We start from the raw sequence: 20,916 nt of genomic DNA, 5'->3' as shown, positions 1-20,916 counted from the left end.
AATTCCACCTTCCAAATTAATTTTACCGTTGCTTCATGACTGCCACATTATTATATTACAATCTTCGTTTGTGTTGTGTAGTTTTGGAAAGACGATAAAAAAATATTATACTGAAGGTTTCCTTCAAATATTTTAGTTTTGTTCTACGAATCTCATTCTGCCACTTCTCCATATTGCCACATTATTTCATAAAAACATACAAAAAATGTACCTGCAGTTTACAAATAAAGGTAAATAATTATCCGATAATAATTAACCGATTTACGTTATCCTACTAGGATTCAATGTTGATAGTTCTATAGAGTTATGAAAGTTCCCTCCGTTAAGAAGTAACTTTATAGAATACTGTATTAATTTAAGAGTTTTGTTCATAAAAGAGTGAAGTTTATTCAGGTATAAACCAATTTTTGAGAATACGTCACATTGTTGAATAGCTCATCTGCTGTTATCTCGCAGCTTGATCCATACTGTTTGTTCCATATTCTGAATTTCGTCTAATTTTCTGAACTTCTAATATGATAAAACCATCCCAGCAATCCCATCGTTTTCTACGCACCTGATCTACCACAACATTTTTTTTATCTGCCTCGGAATCTGTCTCTTCAAATTCTTTCAAGTTTCCACATGACTACTATGGATATGAATTAAAAAAACACATAAACTCACTCAAGAATTAGCTTGAAGTACTGTTTATTTATTTTGTCAAAGCAACTATATTGACTACTATGGATATGAATTAAAAAACACATTAACTCACTAGTACTGTTTATTTATTTCGTCATAGCAACTATAGTGACTACTATGGATATGAATTAAAAAAACACAATAACTCACTCAAGAATTAGCTTGAAGTACTGTTTATTTATTTCGTCATAGCAACTATAGTGACTACTATGGATATGAATTAAAAAAAACACATTAACTCACACAAGAATTTGCTTGAAGTACTGTTTATTTATTTCGTCATAGCAACTATAGTGACTACTATGGATATGAATTAAAAAAACACATTAACTCACTCAAGAATTAGTTTGAAGTACTGTTTATTTATTTCGTCATAGCAACTATAGTGACTACTATGGATATGAATTAAAAAACACATTAACTCACTCAAGAATTAGCTTGAAGTACTGTTTATTTATTTCGTCATAGCAACTATAGTGACTACTATGGATATGAATTTAAAAACACATTAACTCACTCAAGATTTAACTTGAAGAACCTACTGTTTATTTATTTCGTCATAGCAACTATAGTGACTACTATGGATATGAATTAAAAAACACATTAACTCACTCAAGAATTAGCTTGAAGTGCCTACAGTTTATTTATTCCGTCATAGCAACTACAGTGAAGCAACTAAAACGGAAGTTTCTGTGAAAATAAACCCTTTTCTTTTATGAATAAAGCTGCATTATTAGTTTTTTACAAGCTATCTTACAGGTTTTCTTTTAGTACTTAATTTTTCTCGTTCCATAGCCTTTTCACTACTGCAGCATTTCAGTTTTGTTACACTCCAATTATATATTTACTTTCACTAGAGTTTAAGAGGGCTGTAACATAAATCAAATCATCTTCTCACATCAAAAGTTTTAAGGCTTGTTCTCGGACCGATACTGTAAGTTTTGGCGGCGAAACAGATTTTCTCCTAGAACTATGGTTTCCCTTACCATCATCATTCAGTCAGTGTTAAAGAAAAACGCGATCGAGGCAGTTTTTCTGCAAATACTTCGGCTTCCCTGACAATTTCCATTCCATCTGATTCAATATTGTTAATCACTATCTCTATATATGTCAATTTCATCACCTGTGAATAACCTGTGCAGTTTAGAAGAGTCACGCCTCCTATCTGTCTTCATTTCAGGGGACAAGAACTTTTAATTTGTGGCATACAATAAGACGCACCGTTACATCCAATTTGTGATGTGGATGAAAGTGTCAAGGAAAACATAAATCAGAAGACCAAGTCATTGCACTCCCTTAAAGTTTCACAAACCCACAATTATCGCAACCCCACACCCTCCCGTAGAGAACTAATAAATTAAAACAGACAAGAGGAGGGACACTGTACAAGGACCACCGACAAATTTCGTCGGCTCATCTCTGCTGCCATCGATCTTCAGGCAGTATAGGTGATCAATCACTGTTTTGCCTCTGGCAATAGAGTTTCGCTATGCAAATCCTACTTGCTATTACGGTATGTGAAACTTACCCTATGACATCTCACGTAAAACCATGAAGTATATTGCAATATACCAAAAACAAAAAATGGCAGGAAATTTTGTGCGCATATTCAGCTATGATAAGGTCTTTACATGTCTCGGTCTAAGTTATTGTTTCAGTATTAACCCTTTCTTACCTATAGATACCATATGGCAATAATTAACTTTATAGCATTTATATACTTGTGTGTTACATATGAAGGTAAATTTTGCTGGATAACTTCTATTTCAATACATTTTCATCAATATAGTTTTGTTTCAAATGTTGCCACTCCCGTAACTTGGTCACTGAATTGGTCCTAATACAGCTATTTGTTTCAACATTGATTGCTGGTAAATTTAATTTGGGTTAGAAAGGGTTAACGCAGAGATAAAATTATTGTTTTAAAACTAAAAAGGCGTTTTACTAACATTCATATTGTATTTTACAGTCATCCGTTTGGGTACGGGTAATATTAATTTATTATTATAAAGCTATTATGCTAATAGAAACAATTTCTTGCTGGTTATATTATGATTAAAAGATGGGAGTTTCCATAGGCCTAATTGACAATCAAGAATGCATAATCAGAAAGCACAAATGAAAATCGTAGATGATTAAAATGGCTACTACAAATCAACTGCGGGCACAATGTGTTCTTTGGTAGGCTATGCTAAATTTGAGGGTATTAAAAGAGTTCAAAGGGAATTTCGATGTGAGTATAGTGTGCGTAATATACCTAAATACAATTCCATAATTTTGTGGTATCGAACATTTGTGGAAACAGATTCTGTGTTAAAAAAAAAAAACATGCAGGAGATCGCAGGCGAAACCCAGTACGAGAAGCAGATATCACTTGGCTTGGCTTCCAATCTCTCCAGATCTGACTTCTCCTGACTTCTTCGTGTGGGGTTTTGTTAAAGACATTGTCTTCTCCTCTGCTTCGTATCCAGGAACCCAGGAACATTGAGTAATAATTACTCAAGTTTTTCAACAAATCAACCCTCTTGTTACAACGGACATGGGCTGAATTGCATCACCGTTATGTGTTGTGCAGGGTGTGCAATGAGGGTCATGTTGAGCTCTGAGGAATCTCCCATCTTTCAGTGTTGTATACACAAAGTTTCAAGTTTCAGTAGGAAATGTTTTACAGTGTTTTTATTTTATCCATACTCAAACGAATCACTCTGTATATTACTTTACAACCTTCAGATTAAACAAGAACGTGGTAGATTTTATAAGTCATTGATGGATTATTATTAGTGCCGAAAATATATTTTTCTGTCCAAATTATTAAATCAGAAATTTAAAGCGTTATATTTTTTTTCTTGTTCATATGTGTTTGTTTTTTAAATGTGTTTTTACAACTGTATTTTTTGTTTTCGAACTGCTGATTAAACATACTTCTATTATAACCTATTCACTCAACTAATCATTCAACTACCTACTCATCTATATGTCTACCTACTAATTCATCCATCCACGCACCGATTCATTCATCTATCTATGCAACTGCTTATATAACCATTCGGCTATCCTTCTATTACCTGTATGCTAAGGTATATATTTATCCCATTCGTCTCTCCATCCGCCTGCATTACGCCCGAGTACATAGTGAGATACGAAATCCTTATTGGACTGTGTTTCATATCTGATAAATCGGGATACTTCTTGCAGTGACAATAAAGTAACAAAATTTAGTGAAGTTGAGACGATAGTATCCCAGAAAATATATGCAACCAAGATATTTTTGTTACCAGCTGCTCTGCGATTTAGGAAGCCATGTACTGAGCATTCAGATAACGGTGAACCTATAATTTTAAGTGGAAAAAAGAAGTCTAACATACCACCCCGAGTCTGTTGGGTGTAAACATTCCGCCACGGAGTATGGAAACAAATCAGCCGCTACCTGGCATTAAGGATTCCGCACATGGCGTGACCTGCACGACCTCGCAGCAAGTTAAAAGCCGTCGGTTGGGCCGATAGAATCTGGGCATAAGGGCACAGGTGAACTTGTAACCACGCTGATTTATGTTCCGGCTCATGCTTAGCAAAAGTAGACAAGCTAATCAAAATAATCGACGTTACACAGTCGGCGCTTCTCACAGACGACAACGATGGCAGACCACCTCGCCGCTTAATCAAACGTCACTCGCTCTGTGACATCTGTTTTCACGCAAATTATGGTCTACCAACAGCAGGATCGATGTGGTTAAGTCGCTATTACAGTTGAGGATATTTGTCTAATGCCAGTCGTGGTATATTAGAGAGCAGTGTGGTGATACTTTAACTTATGTGCAGGTCTTGCGTTTTGCAGATCCCACGCCATGGGAGTCTTCCTACATATGACACGCATAAATATAAAATAACTATGATGGATGCAAGGAAAGAAGAGGAGAAGGAAGGAAAATAGATAAAGAAAGGTTATGCAATAATCGACGTTACACAGTCGGCGCTTCTCACAGACGACAACGACGGCAGACCACCTCGCCGCTTAATCAAACGTCACTCGCTCTGTGACATCTGTTTTCACGCAGATTATGGTCTACCAACAGCAGGATCGATGTGGTTAAGTCGCTATTAAAGTTGAGGATATTTGTCTACTGCCAGTTGTAGTGTATTAGAGAGTAGCCACGGCGATTCTTTAACTTATGTGGAGGTCCCACGCCATAGGAGTCTTCCTACATATGATACGCATGAAAATAAAATAACCATGATGGATGCAAGGGAAAAAGAGAAGGGAAGGAAATATATAAAGAAAGCTAGACAGAAGCATAGACAAAGAAATGAAGAGTAAAAATTAAACGAACGAAACACAACAAAAACAAAGAATAGGAAGAAACAGAGAGAAAGGATACGGAAAGAGATTAAGAAAGAAAAAGAAAGATCAAAACAAGATATAATTAAATGAGAAAGAAGAAAAGAATAACACAAAGTGAAAGTATATGAAGGAAGAATCAAAAAGAAGGATGGAAATAAAAAATAAATGAGAAAGAAAGCACAAAACAGAACACATAAGAAGGGAAGTGGACAAGAGAAACATGAAAAGAAAAAATAAGTCAAAGAAGGTAAGAAAACGAAGGGAGAAAGCGAAGAGGAAAAAAAGAAGAAATATGAAGCAAATAAGGTAGAAATGAACAAAATGGAAAAGAAATAAAAGAGGAAGAATGGAAAGACAGACATGGGAGAGAAAATAAAGTAGAAAGTAAGAAAGATGAAGAAAAAAATTAATAAAAAGAAATAATTGAAGAGACAAATGGAAAACAAAGAAGAAGATAAAGACAAAGTTAGAGAAAAAGAGGAACTAAGGAAGAAAAATTTATTACAAAAAATGGGAGACGAAAAAGGGGGAAAGAAAGAGCGATATAAAAGAAATGAAAAAGAAGGAAGTATAGGCCTAAATACGGAGAAATAAAGAATTAAATGAAAGATGTGAAAAATAGGGACAGCGAAGAAGGAAGTAAAGGAAATACAGAAAAAGAGAAAGGGAAGGAAGAACAGAAAAATGGATAGGAAAGAAAGAAAATGGAAGAAAAAAACAGAAAAGAAGGCAAGAGAAACTGAGGAAGAAAGACATTGTAAACAATTAATAAGGTAATACAAAAATAAACAAATACAAAAAAACTGATGATGAGGAAAAGAGAATAAAGGAGTTGGTTTAGTATTTTACACCTGCCAGCAAGTACTGTTACAGTAATGTTATTAAATCACAGATTTTGGATTCGAATTTCTGAGTGAGGCATATCATATTCTCATACATTCTCTAAGATTGTTGTAGTTTTTTTCACTTTAACAAAAAGGATATTTTCTTCGAGCTCTATAATATGTTACAGTTCTGAGATTAGTATAGTGACTATTCTAATATTCGTACGAGTACATGAACATGAAGTAAGGCTTTTGATCCGTCCATCTAACTTTCTAACAGTTGACAGTCCTAGAATCTGAGAACCGGTTGATATACGTGGGACTTGATTTAATTTACAACCTGCATTTTCAACAAATTGTGTTACAACTAGTAAATCAAGTCGGTTTATATGTCATGACAATTGTATGCATTCTTCAGCAAATTGTATTTTGACTAGTAAATCAAGTACAATGACATGGGTGGGATGAATTCTGCTTTAAGTTAATACTTCCCGAGAATCACAATAATAGGTCCTACATCGTTCTTAAAGGCTCAGTGAAGTGAAGTTAATTATTTTAACGATCCTAACGATCTTTCTAGCCCTTCTTTCTTGTAAAGACGAGGGCAGAAAGAACAAACCTTCGAAAAGTTGTAAAATCATTTCATAATCAGCAATATAAAATATTCAACCAACACTTATACTGAACATTTTTTACAAGTTATGATACGAAAAAAAAACTTTTAAGGAAATCGGATATTGCGAAAAAAATAAGGTACTTTGTAACTTTGGAACCCCCTTTCAACTAATTGTCCCGTTGCACATATATAGACGTAGGCTATAAGTGTCAGAGTCCCTATACATGTCATTGAGGCTTAAAGAAGGCAAGAACAAAACATGAGTTGCGAAGGTAAGAAGGAAGCTAAGATACAAAGCTGAAGAGAAAGCTAAGATATGGAGTTGAGGAGAAAGCTAAGATACGGAGCAGAAAAAGAAGCTTAGATACGAAGTTGAAGAGGAAGCTAAGATACGAAGCAGAGGAGAAGGCCAAAATAAGGAACTGAAGAGAAAGCCAAGGATACAAAACTGAGAGAAAACAAATGCAAAGCTGAAAAGTAAGCTTAGATACGAAGCTGAAGAGGAAGCTAAGATACGAAGTTGAAGAGGAAGCTAAGATACGAAGCTGAGGAGAAGGCCAAGATACGGAACTGAAGAGAAAGTCAAGATACAAAACTGAGAGAAAACAAATGAAAAGCTGAAAAGTAAACTTAGATACAAAGCTGAAGAGGAAGCTAAGATACGAAGCTGAAGAAGCTAAGACATGAAGCTGAAGAGGAAGCGTAGATACGAAGCTGGAGAAGAAGCTAAGATACGAAGCTGAAGAGGAAGCTAAAAAAAGAAGCTGAAGAGAAAGCTAAAATACAAAGCTGAAAAGGAAGCTAAGATACGAAGCTGAAGAAGAAGCTAAGATACGAAGCTGAAGAAGAAGCTAAGATACGAAACTGAAGAAGAAGCTAAGATACAAAGCTGAAGAAGAAGCTAAGATATGAAGCTGAAGAGGAAGTTAAAAAAAGCGAAGCTGAAGAGAAAGCTAAAATACAAAGCTGAAAAGGAAGCTAAGATACGAAGCTGAAGAAGAAGCTAACATACGAAGCTGAAGAAGAAGCTAAGATACGAAGCTGAAGAAGAAGCTAAGATAGGCCTACGAAGCTGAAGAAGAAGCTAAGATACAAAGCTGAAAAGGATGCTAAGATACGAAGCTGAAGAAGAAATTAAGATAAAAAGCTGAAGAAGAAGAAGCTAAGATACGAAGCTGAAGAAGAAGCTAAGATACAAAGCTGAAGAAGAAGCTAAGGTACGAAGCTGAGGAGGAAGCTTAGATACGAAGCTGGAGAGGAAGCTAAAATGCGAAACTGCAAAGGCAGCTGAAACATGAAGTTGAAGAGGAACAGACTAAAATACTGTTAATGAGGAAATTAAAATTGAGCTGAAAAGGAAGCTAAGTTACGACGCTGAAGGAGAAGCCAAGCTACAAAGTTGAAGAGAAAGCTAAGGTACGAAGGTGAAGAGAAAGCTAAGACCGAGGCTTAAGAAGAAGCTAAGATACAAGACTGAAGATGAAGCTAAGATAGTAGGCTGAATAAGAAGCTACGGTACGAAGCTGAAGAACAAGCCAAGATACGAAGCTGAAAATTAAGCTAAATTACAAGCTGAAAAGGAAGCTGGCTCTATGTTACGATTGTCCTCCGTGTGTTCATCTAATATAAATTTTTAATAGGGTACTTAACAATGATATATGAACTGCGAGGTTGTTTGGTGTCCGTGGTATTGGTGACAGCGAGATGAGACCGTGGTTTAGCTATGAAAATGCCCGACGTTTGCCTAACAGTTTGGAAAAAAAAACTCGAATAACAGAGGTAGGACTTAATCAGCTACAAAGTTGAAGAGGAAGCGGGACTCGAACCCGTGCCGAAGTCACAAATTCAATTACGCCTTAGTTATGTCGGTGGCCATCTAATATCTGCTTAAGCTAAAAATAAGCTGAGAGTTTCACCCTGACGAAGCCTTAAAGAGCCATCGACACATTCATGAAGTTGACAAACTGAAGGATATGAGAAGAAGCTTGAGAAAACACTAAGAATATCAAGTCAAGATACAATGTGAGTTCATAAAAAAGGAAGAGAAGATTAAAAGGAAGAACTTTCTATAATTCCCATCCAGCTTCTGATATGCACCGAACCTTCACTGTGTTCGTCAGTATTCTGTATCTCCATCTCGTAAGACGTTTCACTCTCGCTATGCAAAACCATACTGTCGACTCATGGGCTACTGCGACGTGGTGCGAAAGTGAAATTACCAAGTATCAGGGGTGCCCACCAACACAGCCATATTCAACACATATCTATTCTCACATTAATTTTTCGATTTTAATTCAAGAATATATGTGCATATTCTTGAAATTGACAGATGATAATTTGTCGTATACAATTAAACGACAGATTAATCCTCAATTAACAAAATAATCAAATATGAAAATAAAATTCGACCTGTTGTTGCTCTAAATGTGGGAGAAACCAATAGTGGACTATTCAAAAGGGGGATAACATGAACTTTTTCTATTGCACTAGGTGTGTGAAAATACACAATGTTTCGAGTGTTTGGTATTTCTTTCTCTCCAGGTTAATAAAGGATTATATGAGTACCTCTGGGCTTGGCTATTCGAGGACCGCCGGGACGATCGATACACTTAGGCTTATAATGATCCATTGTCCGTCCTATATATATGTGAAGATTGTCTAAGTCCGACATGTGGCATGTCTGAAATTCCTGAATCCTTTGCTCACAGGTGAATCAACCTGTCTCAGCCCTGATAGAGCCAGGTCATCCCCCAGACGAGTGCCTGACAAGCCCCAGGGCCCGGAACCCCAAGTCCTTCCTATATCAGCATCGAAAATCATTACTACCCCAAGAATTCGCTCCAGCCTATTTATAAATATTGCAGATGATATAAGAAAAGAGGGAAAGGTGGAGTGTGTTGGCAGAATAATACAGGGCAAACGGGAGTATCCAGAGAAAGCCCTCTACAAAATCTTCTTTGTCTACCACAAATTTCATTACGAACTGACCAGAGAAAAATATGGATACTGGTACCTCACTGGTATGGATACTGACTAAACACACGTGACTGACCGACGATTGATTGCAGGAGGAATGTTATTAATAAAGAACAAAAAATTGAATAATTCAAGACAACAGTTATATGAGAAAGTAAATGAAAGCTAATATAAAGCTGAAATCATAACGGAAGTAAAAGTTCACGTATGTTGACAGTTGACTTCAAAAAAATAAAACAAAGGAAGTGAAATATTGTGCGAAATAACACTTATTAATCAGCTTTGATTCGACAGTTATTCGAGATATTCTCTTAACTCTAAAATTTTCAAGTACAAAAAATGGTCACCCCTGTTTTAAGGTAAGGAGGTTCTCTAAACATCTGGCAGGAGTGTGAAGGGCGTAGTAACGTCTATTAGTAGTCACTATCACTATCAGATTGCGTAAATTGTAGTACAAATAGAACATTTAGTTTCCACCATATAGCTGAGGTGCTGCTGTTTTGTAATGATTCCGCGGACTACGAGGAGAAATTTAGATAATATCGAGGTTGGTAGCAATTACTTCAAAGAGATAAAAATGGAGCTTTCTTCATAAATTAAATTGTGAACTAATAGTTCCGTACATTGTAGGTAATACAATACATAGAAAAAATAATTATTAGTATCATCATCATCATCATCAACAACAACAACAGCAACAACAAACTGGAAGTTCTCGTTTTTCAAATGGATTTAAGATCATCCATCGACTGTGGAGATATGACGAAGTATCACTATTAAGCCAAGAAGAGAAAAATTCACAATATGATTTTCCAGTATGTCGCAAGAGTTGATGATGACTGCTATTTGTAACTCTACGTGAATCGATTTCATTAATTATGATTTTTTCAATTTATTTTTATCGGTGGATGCGTTGCCATTCCAGTTGCTGACATTATTAGGAGCACTTTCCCTATCTTAAATATTTACGTATCAAATATCGTGAGCCAGATAAGTAAACCTGGCAAACTTTTCAGTAGATTTCTGATGCAAATTGTAAGTAAAGTATAATATCTGATTTAATTCAAATAAGCCTACTTCTCTTATCAATATTAGTCATCCATACTTGATCACATCAGATCGCAATAGCGTTAGTGCTGTGTTTACGCTCACTATACGGATATTGCGGGAACAGTGGCGTGGGGAAGGGTTGATATATAAGCTGCATCTCGATGTGTGACTCAATGACAGGTTTAATTAACAGCAACTGAACTGTGATTTTAATATGAATATCTCGTTTTTTTGTTTGTACCTAAGTATGAATTGAAAATATATAATGTTCAACATGATTTTATGGTCTTTGCACTGTGTCATAGATAACAAATTCGAAGCTATGTTTCCATCATTTTATTTATTTATTTATTTATTTATTTACCTTGGTGGAGCTAAGGCCATCAGGCCTTCTCTTCCACACGACCAGAAATACAATACAACTACAAGAAAAATTATACATTAATGCAATTAATCTAGAGTAATAACGAGTGACAGAATGAGCGAAGGCAGAGAAAAACGGAACCTATGCTTTCTTTCCTTTCTTATTTATTTTCTTCCTCTATTTCTGTCTTCGTTGTTTCAAACCTACATTTATTATAATTCTTAAGACGACCGCCAGTTATGATCCTCAAAGCGAGCAAGTGACGACTAGGCTTCCAACAGTCCCTTCCGTCCTCATCATTGTGTATATGCATATATAGACATATACCTACACATACGACCCACATTTCACTTGACGCCCAGTTCTAGACAGTAATTTCTGGTAATGTATTCAACAGACAGATGCCCACCATTCCCAACCTTTCCTTATGAGAGTCAATATGTAGATCAAAAATGTTGGATGCCTCTACCGGTACATATGGTGCAAAAACTGTAAAATCTCGCATCTTACTCGTAGGCCTATCTACGTATCACAAATTCGAATTTGTCACAAGAGTAACTCGTTTGCCTGCAACGAGCGAACAAATAATTCAATACAGATTATTTCTCGACATCCTGCGTAATAATGATGATGATGATGACGATAATAATAATAATAATAATAATAATAATAATAATAATAATAATCAGTTATATTACCGGTTGTTCTGTATGGATATGAAATTTGGACTTTCACTTTGAGAGAGGAACAGAGATTAAGGATGTTTGAGAATAAGGTTCTTAGGAAAATATTTGGGGCTAAGAGGGATGAAGTTACAGGAGAATGGAGAAAGTTACACAACGCAGAGCTGCACGCATTGTATTCTTCACCTGACATAATTAGAAACATTAAATCCAGACGTTTGACATGTGGCACGTATGGGCGAATCCAGAAATGCATATAGAGTGTTTGTTGGAAGGCCTGAGGGAGTAAGACCTTTGGGGAGGCCGAGGCGTAGATGGGAGGATGATATTAAAATGGACTTATGGGAGGTGGGATATGATGGTAGGGACTGGATTAATCTTGCTCAGGATAGGGACCAATGGCGGGCTTATGTGAGGGCGGCAAAGAACCTCCGGGTTCCTTAAAAGCCATAAGTAAGTAAGTAAATAATAATAATAATAATAATAATAATAATAATAATAATAATAATCACCGTCGTCATCCTTAGTCGTATTGGGCCTAGTGATCCATTACGGCCCATCTCTTATGTGGTTTTCCCAAGGATTTTGTCCCACGGAGAAAGTGACGAAGGATTTTCCGTGGTATCCTGGATCTGCCTATTCTGTTCACATGTTAAAGCAAATTTTGTCTGTACTACTTTAAATATTCGGCTATTGGAGTTACTTGAAGCTTGTGTAAAATTTCCTGATATGCTTGGTGATCGAATAAAGTACAGCCAGCGGTCATGAAAAATTTCATTTCAGCTGTAGTAATTTGATATTCGTGTTGTATTATAACGAGTCCAGAGGCTTAAGGTGACAACCCTACCATTGGACTAATTTCTTTTTGGCTAGTAATTAATTGGGAGGTCATTATCTTACTTCCAAGTCTCCAAAAATCTCAAGACGAACGGATTTTTATGATGACAATATGAACAATCAAGAGACACAATCTTTAGTATCGGAAATAATAATTACTAACACTAATAATACTTCTCACAATTTAATAAAAATCTTAAATAAAAATTAATAGATGTCCATGTTGGTATCACCTGTGAGTTTCAGACCTGTTTTCCGACAGTTGACTAAAGAACAACAACTACATAAAGGAAATCTCTCTATGATACAGTTGAAGTAGGACTTCCAAGTAAAGCAGGGCCGGGCATGAGAGCGGCTCAGTCTAGTCGGCCAGAGCTGCTCTCGCTCCGAAAGCCACTTCAATTCCAAGCCAGAGCAGAAAGCTCACGCAGTGGCGGACTCGCATTACAGCTACCTTCCCTGCATTAATGTAACAAGAGCCACGGTTGTTCTAGTCATTCAGTCTGTCAGTATATAATAGTTTATAAGGATATTACATCAATCATTGTACAGTACAGACTTTATAACACTCTTTATTAATTTAATGAAATAAACTTCGCTCTATGCACACACACAAATCATTAGGCTTATTTACATAACCCATACGCACATACTGCAACCTCCTTACCACGGTTCTACGAGACAGGCATATGGCTTCCAATTCCCCTACTTGCTGTGGACAGAGTTCATCTGCCAATATAATTAAACATCGCTTGATGAATTCACCTTCGTGGAATGTTTTCAATTCCTTTGCAATTTCGTGGCAAATTTTGTAGCTAATTCTCATAGCCGATTCACTAAGTGCATTATTGTCATCCTGTTAATATATAATATAAAATAATATAATATAATGTAATGTGATGCGATGCGATATATGATATGATATGATATGATATGATATGATATGATATGATATGATATGATATGATATGATATGATATGATATGATATGATATGATATGATATGAGATATGATATGATATGATATGATATGATATGATATGATATGATATGATATGATATGATATGATATGATATGATATGATATGATATGATATGATATGATATGATATGATATGATATGATATAAGACCATAAATTAATATAACTTAAAGAAAAAGTTTATCAGGTACATTATATTAAAGTATCTATTCGATATTTATATTGCATTATAAGTTATTATAGTACATTTAGTATATAATTTTAAATTATACAAATATTATGACATATCATAGTATAGTATATTACAGTTCATGATATATAATATGATATATTATATATCATAATACTTGTATAATTTAAAATGATATATTACTAAATGTATAACAACTTATAATGCAATGTAAATATCAAATAGATACTCTAATATAATGTACCTGAGAAACATTTTCTTTAAGTTGTATTAATTTATGGCGTTCATTACCAACATATTTGTCATATTCAGTAGCATGTTGTAAAGAATAATGTCGTTGGATATTGAACTTCTTAATCAGTTGGAGTGTTTTATGCCAAATTAAACACTTTGCTAATCCACTGCTCTCTACCAAAAAGAACTCCTTCTCCCATGATACATAAAAAGCATTGGGAGTAGCGGGCCGCTTTAGTGTATGAGCGGAACCTCCGTCTTCAAAGTTCACCGTCATTCCGCACAGTCACTACTCCACCGACACTGAATGACGTACAGTATGCATACGTCACATCGCTCGCGAGACCCGCTCTTTAAAGCACACAGCGCTCATTTCTCAGAATCACGTAATGTGCCCAGCCCTGAAGTAAAGGAACCGAGAATGAATAAATGACCCTCGATAGTCGTGTGGTGCTGACTTGTTTCAAAACTATTCGTAGAAGTGAATGATTTCTGAATAAATTTGGTTATTCTAAAAGAAAGTGAAATTTTATAGTAAAACAGTTCTCGACTAGTTTTGTCTCGAACTTTCTATCAGAAACAAGGTATTTTACGCGCCGTACATCTACGTATTTGTATGACATGAGATTCACAGCGCTACAATCTCTATATCCCTCTCCGATAAAAACGCACCAAGAATTTTACCACCTTTCTAATATCCATTGCCCTCGGCCGTGTTTGAACTCACGAACCTCAGATACAACGGTCAGTATGGTACTGCTAGACCACCGTAGATTATGTTATTTTTAAGTGGGTTATTTTACGACGCTGTATCAACATCTTAGGTTATTTAGCGTCTGAATGAGGTGAACGTGATAATGCCGGTGAAATGAGTCCGGGGTCCAGCACCAGAAGTGAACCAGCATTTGCTCAAATTGGATTGAGGGAAAACCCCGGAAAACACTCAACCAGGTAACTTGTCCCGACCGGGATTCGAACCCGGGCCACCTGGTTTCGCGGCCAGACGAGCTATCCGTTACTCCACAGGTGTGGACTAGACTACGTTAGAAGTTAAAATTGTAGAGTATGAATGTTTTAGTGGACTGAAGAAACAACAGTGGCAATGCTATGTATTCAGTTGTGTTAATTGGCATTCCTTGCTTCCTACGACCCGATCTCCACGTGTTGAGAACAATACCTTCGACTGGGACATTGAGAAATCTTGCTCCCGCAATGAGCTCGAAACCAGCAATGACTAACTTCAAAATGCCAAGGTCGCATATCCCGGTCCTTCCAGTTCCAAAATTAAAAGCAAAAAAATTGTAAATAGAAACCGGATCACATGTTGCGGAAAGGAATTATAACTCCGGCGATTGGAACTTTCGCTGTGGCATTAAGGTGATATTTTGATGCACAGTGGGCCGTGACTGACAGCTGAGGACCAAGCATCTGATAGTCTATCTCGGGCGAGACCTTGTGATTGCCTGCTGACAGGTGCAATTAGGACAACACTCCACTAGCAGAGACATTTCTATTTTTATTTCCTCATTATACGAAACATAGACTTCACTGAATAGCTAGAGCGTCGATTTTCCATGCTGGAATCCAGAGTTCAAATACCGATGAGCCAAAGTGATTTGTAGCGATATAAAGTCAGTGATGACGAAGGTTTTCTCGACAAAATTTCATTCCTGAAGGATTGGACCTTTTCTCCACCTTTCCATTCTCACTCTTGAGGATTCTGAGCCAATATTACATACATGCATACATACATGCATACATGCATACATACATACATACACACATACACACATACATACATACATACATACATACATACATACATACATACATACATACATATATACATACATACATACATACATACATACATACATACATACATACATACATACATACATACATACATACATACATACATACACACAAGTATTTCCGAACAGTAAGTTAAACTGCTTTATTAACTACTTACGTAAATATGAATGTGACTAATTCAACACTACTGAAATTTCAACGAAATTGATCCTGGAGGCAGGAATTGGAGATTGGCCTGCACACAATAAATAGTAAAATTTACTAAACATGATTAAGTCTCCTCTCATGTTAACTATGCTAGCATCACGAACGTCTGTGCTAGACTACAAATAAAGAAACATAATACTGTCTCCAAAGCTGAATAACGATGAAGTGAACGATCAAAATCACTCTCTTCTTTTCTGTAATACTCAAGTAATTATGAGAGTGCATAAGGCTTTCTGATTGTGCATTTTTGCACCATTAGTAGCACAACCCTACTTTTATGCCAGATATAACGGCTAGGGTACTATCGTCCTGACCACACGTCATCCCCGTACTAATTGTATGATTCTCCTTACTTGATTAATAGGATTCCCAGTACGTCCCTCATGTCTGACTTCCTGCAGTGAAATCTCATCTTATCAGTTCAGAGGCTCTTCGATGAATTCATCATTGATATTATTGTTATTATTATTATTATTATTATTATTATTATTATTATTATTATTCATTTAGTGTTTTGCCCAAGGACAGGTCTTTCACTGCAAACCCAGCTTTCTCCAATCTATTATTATTATTATTATTATTATTATTATTATTATTATTATTCATTTAGTGTTTTGCCCAAGGACAGGTCTTTCACTGCAAACCCAGCTTTCTCCAATCTATTATTATTATTATTATTATTATTATTATTATTATTATTATTATTATTATTATTGTGGTGGTGGTGGCGGCAATATCCTGTCTTACTAAGCTATAGCTGGGAGTTCTTATAATTAAATACTAGTTAACTACTGTACATTATTATTGTTTCAAGTTTACTACGCTGCAATATCTGCTATTTCTCAATTAGAAGCCAATCGAGATAAATATTTAATAATAAAGAGCCGATATTGGAAAATCGCTATTGAAATGCAGTGAGGCAAGTTGCCTCATTCGGTAGAAAGCAATTACTGCATTACACATTAACCGCAGATCGTCTTCAAGAGAGCGCGACTCGCCTGCGGATAACAATCATCTACGTCCCTCTGCTCTCTCCGTTTACTCTGTGTAATAAATCGCTGGCGTAGCCCTCCAATAAGCAATTAAGCGGGACCTCCCAGCCCCATGAATTACCGATTTACTACGATAATAAAGGCGCCGTGATGACAGGTCAGCGAACAGGAGAAGGTAGAACTTCATCGCCTAGGCAAAGTCGATTAACTACGTCACAAGTTCATGGAGTAGGTAGCTCGGAGTTGATTTCATTTTAACTTAATCCTAACATAAACAAGGAGTAGTAATCTGATGTTCCTCTCTTAAACGATGTTGGCAGACATAGCAAACATAATATGAACAATAAAGATGGTAAAATAGCCCTTAAATTGGTCATTGTAGAAGTGTTTAATATAACTGCTGCATAATAAAATGTCAGACAGGTACGTTAAAAATCAGACATGTATAATATCAGTATCTGTCCCCAAGATTTCAAAGATTCGCATGAAAAAAAATACAGCAAAAGCTATCTTCCAGTTTTCCTCCCCCTACTTCATTTTCTGTATATTCTCTTCCTTACTTTCTTTCATTATCTCTTCCCCCTAACCTCCTTCTTCCTTCCTTCCCATTTTTAATCCACTATCTTTTTCTTCCTTTCTTTTTCTCACTGAAACTCCATCCTTGTTTCTTTCTTCGTTCTCCTTATTGAATGGTCATCCTCGTTCCTTCCTTTTTCTTATTAAATGGTCATCCTCGTTCCTTTCTTCCTTTTTCTTATTGAATCGCCATCCTCGTTTCTTCCTTTCTATTCCTTATTGGATCGACATTCTATTTTATTTCCTTCTTATTGCATCGACATTCTCGTTTCTTTCTTCCTTTTTCTTATTGAACGGCTATCCTCGTTTGTTCCTTGTTTTCCTTAAAGGATTGACGTTCCCTTTTCTTCCTTCGTTACCTTATTGAATAGACATCTTAGTTTCTTCCTTCGTTCTCTTACTGAATCGACATCTTAGTTTCTTCCTTCGTTCTTCTTATTTAATCGATACATTCGTTTCTTCCTTCCTTCGCATTATTCAATAGCCATCCTCGTTTCTTCCTTACATCCGCTTATTGAACAGCCATCCTCGTTTCTTCCTTCGTTCTCCCTATTTAATCGATTCTTCGTTTCTTCCTTCCTTCTCTTTATTGAACTGTCATCCTCGTTTCTCCCTTTCTCCTTATTGAATCGCCATCCTTATTTTCTCCTTCTTTCTCTTCATTCCCAATCTTCACACTCCTGATCCCTCTTTTTCTTACATTTTTCAAAGTTTTCCTTCCTCTTTCCCTTACTCTATTTATATTTCTTCTTTTCTGTACCTTTTTCTTACCTTTGTTCTTTCACTCCTTACAATCTCATTTCTTTCCCGGCCTTTTTTTTATTGTTCTCCCTTCTTCTCGGTTGCACTCTATTTTCTTCTGTTTTCACTCTACTTTTCCCCCACTCTATGTTATTATTCATTATTATTTTTTTAAATTTTACTCTCTATTTTAATTCTTACTCTTTAATTTTATCTATTTTTAAAAAAATCATAATTCCTGTCGTCCTCATTAGGAATTATTAAAGACACACGATGAAATGTAACATAGTTACATAGCTGTGTGAGCTAAACTCGTATCCGTTGTAAATAATAAGAGCACGACGGACGTGCTATTATGCAGAAAATTACACCTGGATTAGACAGGACAGTGGAATTAGTGGTCGTGATGAAAGCTTTATCATGTTGACAGCAGGGCGTGGTGTCCAGCAGACGTCCAGATTTGTAGTTTACGACGGCGCAATCTTAACTCTAGATTCCAATCCAGAAACTGAACGCTTGTTCTTGTCTCTGTGATCTTCCGATAACAACCACTTAGAAACAAACTAACCGTTAGAATAAATATAAGCCAAACATGGCGTTTACGGGGTCTTGGCTGAATTCCATTTCTAGCTTTTTGTCCCTAGACACATGGTGGGACAACAGTAATGTGGGGTCAAGGCGCTAGTCCTTTCAGATACAATGTACAAAATATCCATGCTACAGACGGGGTTAAAGCTCACCAGTCTAGCTTTAATGTGAAATTAAGCTGTGTTTTACTCGTTGGTGTTCTGTAAAAGGTGGTAGAAGATCATGAAGTTTAATGGTGGAAGAATTTCCTTAAAGAAAAATCGAAGCATAAAATAAAAACACTGGAATTTTAGAATGACAAATCATGTAAGCCTATTGTCGAACTTTAGTTTACTTCAATGATATCCGCCGTGTGATCTTATATACTAGCTTTCAGCCGTGTGATCTTATATACTAGCTTTCACAGACACTATATTCTTCTAGTGGACTCAGTCACTTTGATTTTAATCTATAGTATTCATACATACTCACTTCTATAAAAACAATAGGCTACATGTCCTTGAATTCACACTCCATATTCTTCGAATAGACACATTATTGCATAAATATTTCACTTTAACCTCCATATTCATCAAAAGTGAACTCGCATATACTCGCTTCCGTTGAAAACAAATTTGATTTAACATTGCGTTGATATCCGTCGAGTGGACTCATAAATAAATAATCACTTCCATAGAAGCCATGTAGATTGAACTCGCACTCCACATAACTTACGAGTGGACTCCTCAAGATTCTGTACGCCAGCGGTATCACCAACAGGAAGACATGTAGTGTTTCCGTGCCTGATAACGTCAAACGACAAATTGACACTGAGAAGCTCATCAGCTCTAGAACTGCGTGTTGCCTAACGCACCAGGCGTTAATAAATCTAATCATGGTAATGTTTTATATCGCAACGTAAGCAATGCAATGTCATCGAGGAAGCTTCTCTTGTTTTAAGAGAAGCATCTTAAATTATTTCCCCTTCAGAAACTGCCATTAACAATAGGTGCCAATTTGGTATGGGCTACTGTGTTCAATTCAGTTAAGAAGCTATGAGATAACAGTTTCATACCCCAAAGGAACAAGTTCAAATTAAGACGAAATTAAATGAAATTTGTAGTACATGAAGACCTTTGTCCGCTGTGATAGCTCTGGCGTGAGAAGGCAGAAGGAAGTAAAAGCCAAAACGTGGATATTTAGGTTATGGTTGATACATATATTTATTTTATGCTTGTTTTGATGTTAGTCTGGTACTCCCGAATTGCAAAGATGGATAGTTGCGTAGTCTATATTTTTCTATATTCAAAGGAAGTAAGTTATAAACAGAGGGCGGATATAAACAGAGGGCGGATTTTAGCATATTTTCATGTTTTATTCCTTAGTTCCAAATCATATGCTGCTATTATATAAATGCGTTTCAAGTAATTTCCAACTAAATGTCAAGATTTTATAGTACGGTACACGTTTATGCATATTTAAGAGATTAATTCATATTTTAGCTTTCATCGCATATAAAAGCATATTTTGTTCTTTTTAAGCATTCTAATGCTTAAATCAAGATTAAGAACACGGAAAATGAGCAAAAATGGAATACAGAAGAAACACAGTTATTGAAACACACTAGCTACAGTTATATTTTATTTATTACAAAATAACATACAGACAGTGCACTGTTATCAGCGAATCACTGTGGGCATTCCGCGACAATCAACAAGCCCTCTGATGTCGAAAAGAGCTTCTCATCATTTAAAAAGATTCTTTTGTGTAGATAATATAAAAATCCTGTTGACTAACAATTTAGAAGAATATGCAACTTCAGCAGAAATAAATGAATTTATGTCTCAATATCCTTATGTATAACAAGAAAACCATAAATAATAGCAAATTGCTTAAAATCGAAACGTTATTATTATTATTATTATTATTATTATTATTATTATTATTATTATTATTTTCAATTTTAACAGTGCATATTTTGTTATATTTAATGCATATATACTTACTGGTTTTCAAGTGCATACGTGCATGCATATTTTGCCTCTTAGTTATAAAACTATGTAAAATGTAGAACATTCATCTTAGGCCTATCATAACTCAGAATGGAGAGTTTGGACTTTCTTCCTACTGGCTTGTAAGTTAAGAGCTGTTTGACTAGACTTAGCTCCGAAGCCTTGACTGTGTCTAAATCTATAACAAAGTGAAAGAAACATGAAACTGGCATCACAGTAACCATAATA

General features: G+C 35.8%; 1 protein-coding gene across 1 annotated transcript in view; it reads left to right on the top strand.

The window, feature by feature from the left end:
• LOC138715164 (uncharacterized) overlaps positions 1 to 20,916 on the top strand; it is a 257,230-nt gene that overhangs the window by 121,042 nt on the left and 115,272 nt on the right. The window lies entirely within an intron of this gene.

The sequence above is a fragment of the Periplaneta americana genome, chromosome 15 (genome assembly GCF_040183065.1).
Source record: "Periplaneta americana isolate PAMFEO1 chromosome 15, P.americana_PAMFEO1_priV1, whole genome shotgun sequence".
Classification (NCBI taxonomy): Eukaryota; Metazoa; Arthropoda; class Insecta; order Blattodea; family Blattidae; genus Periplaneta; species Periplaneta americana.
This window is presented reverse-complemented; position numbering and strand designations above follow the sequence as displayed.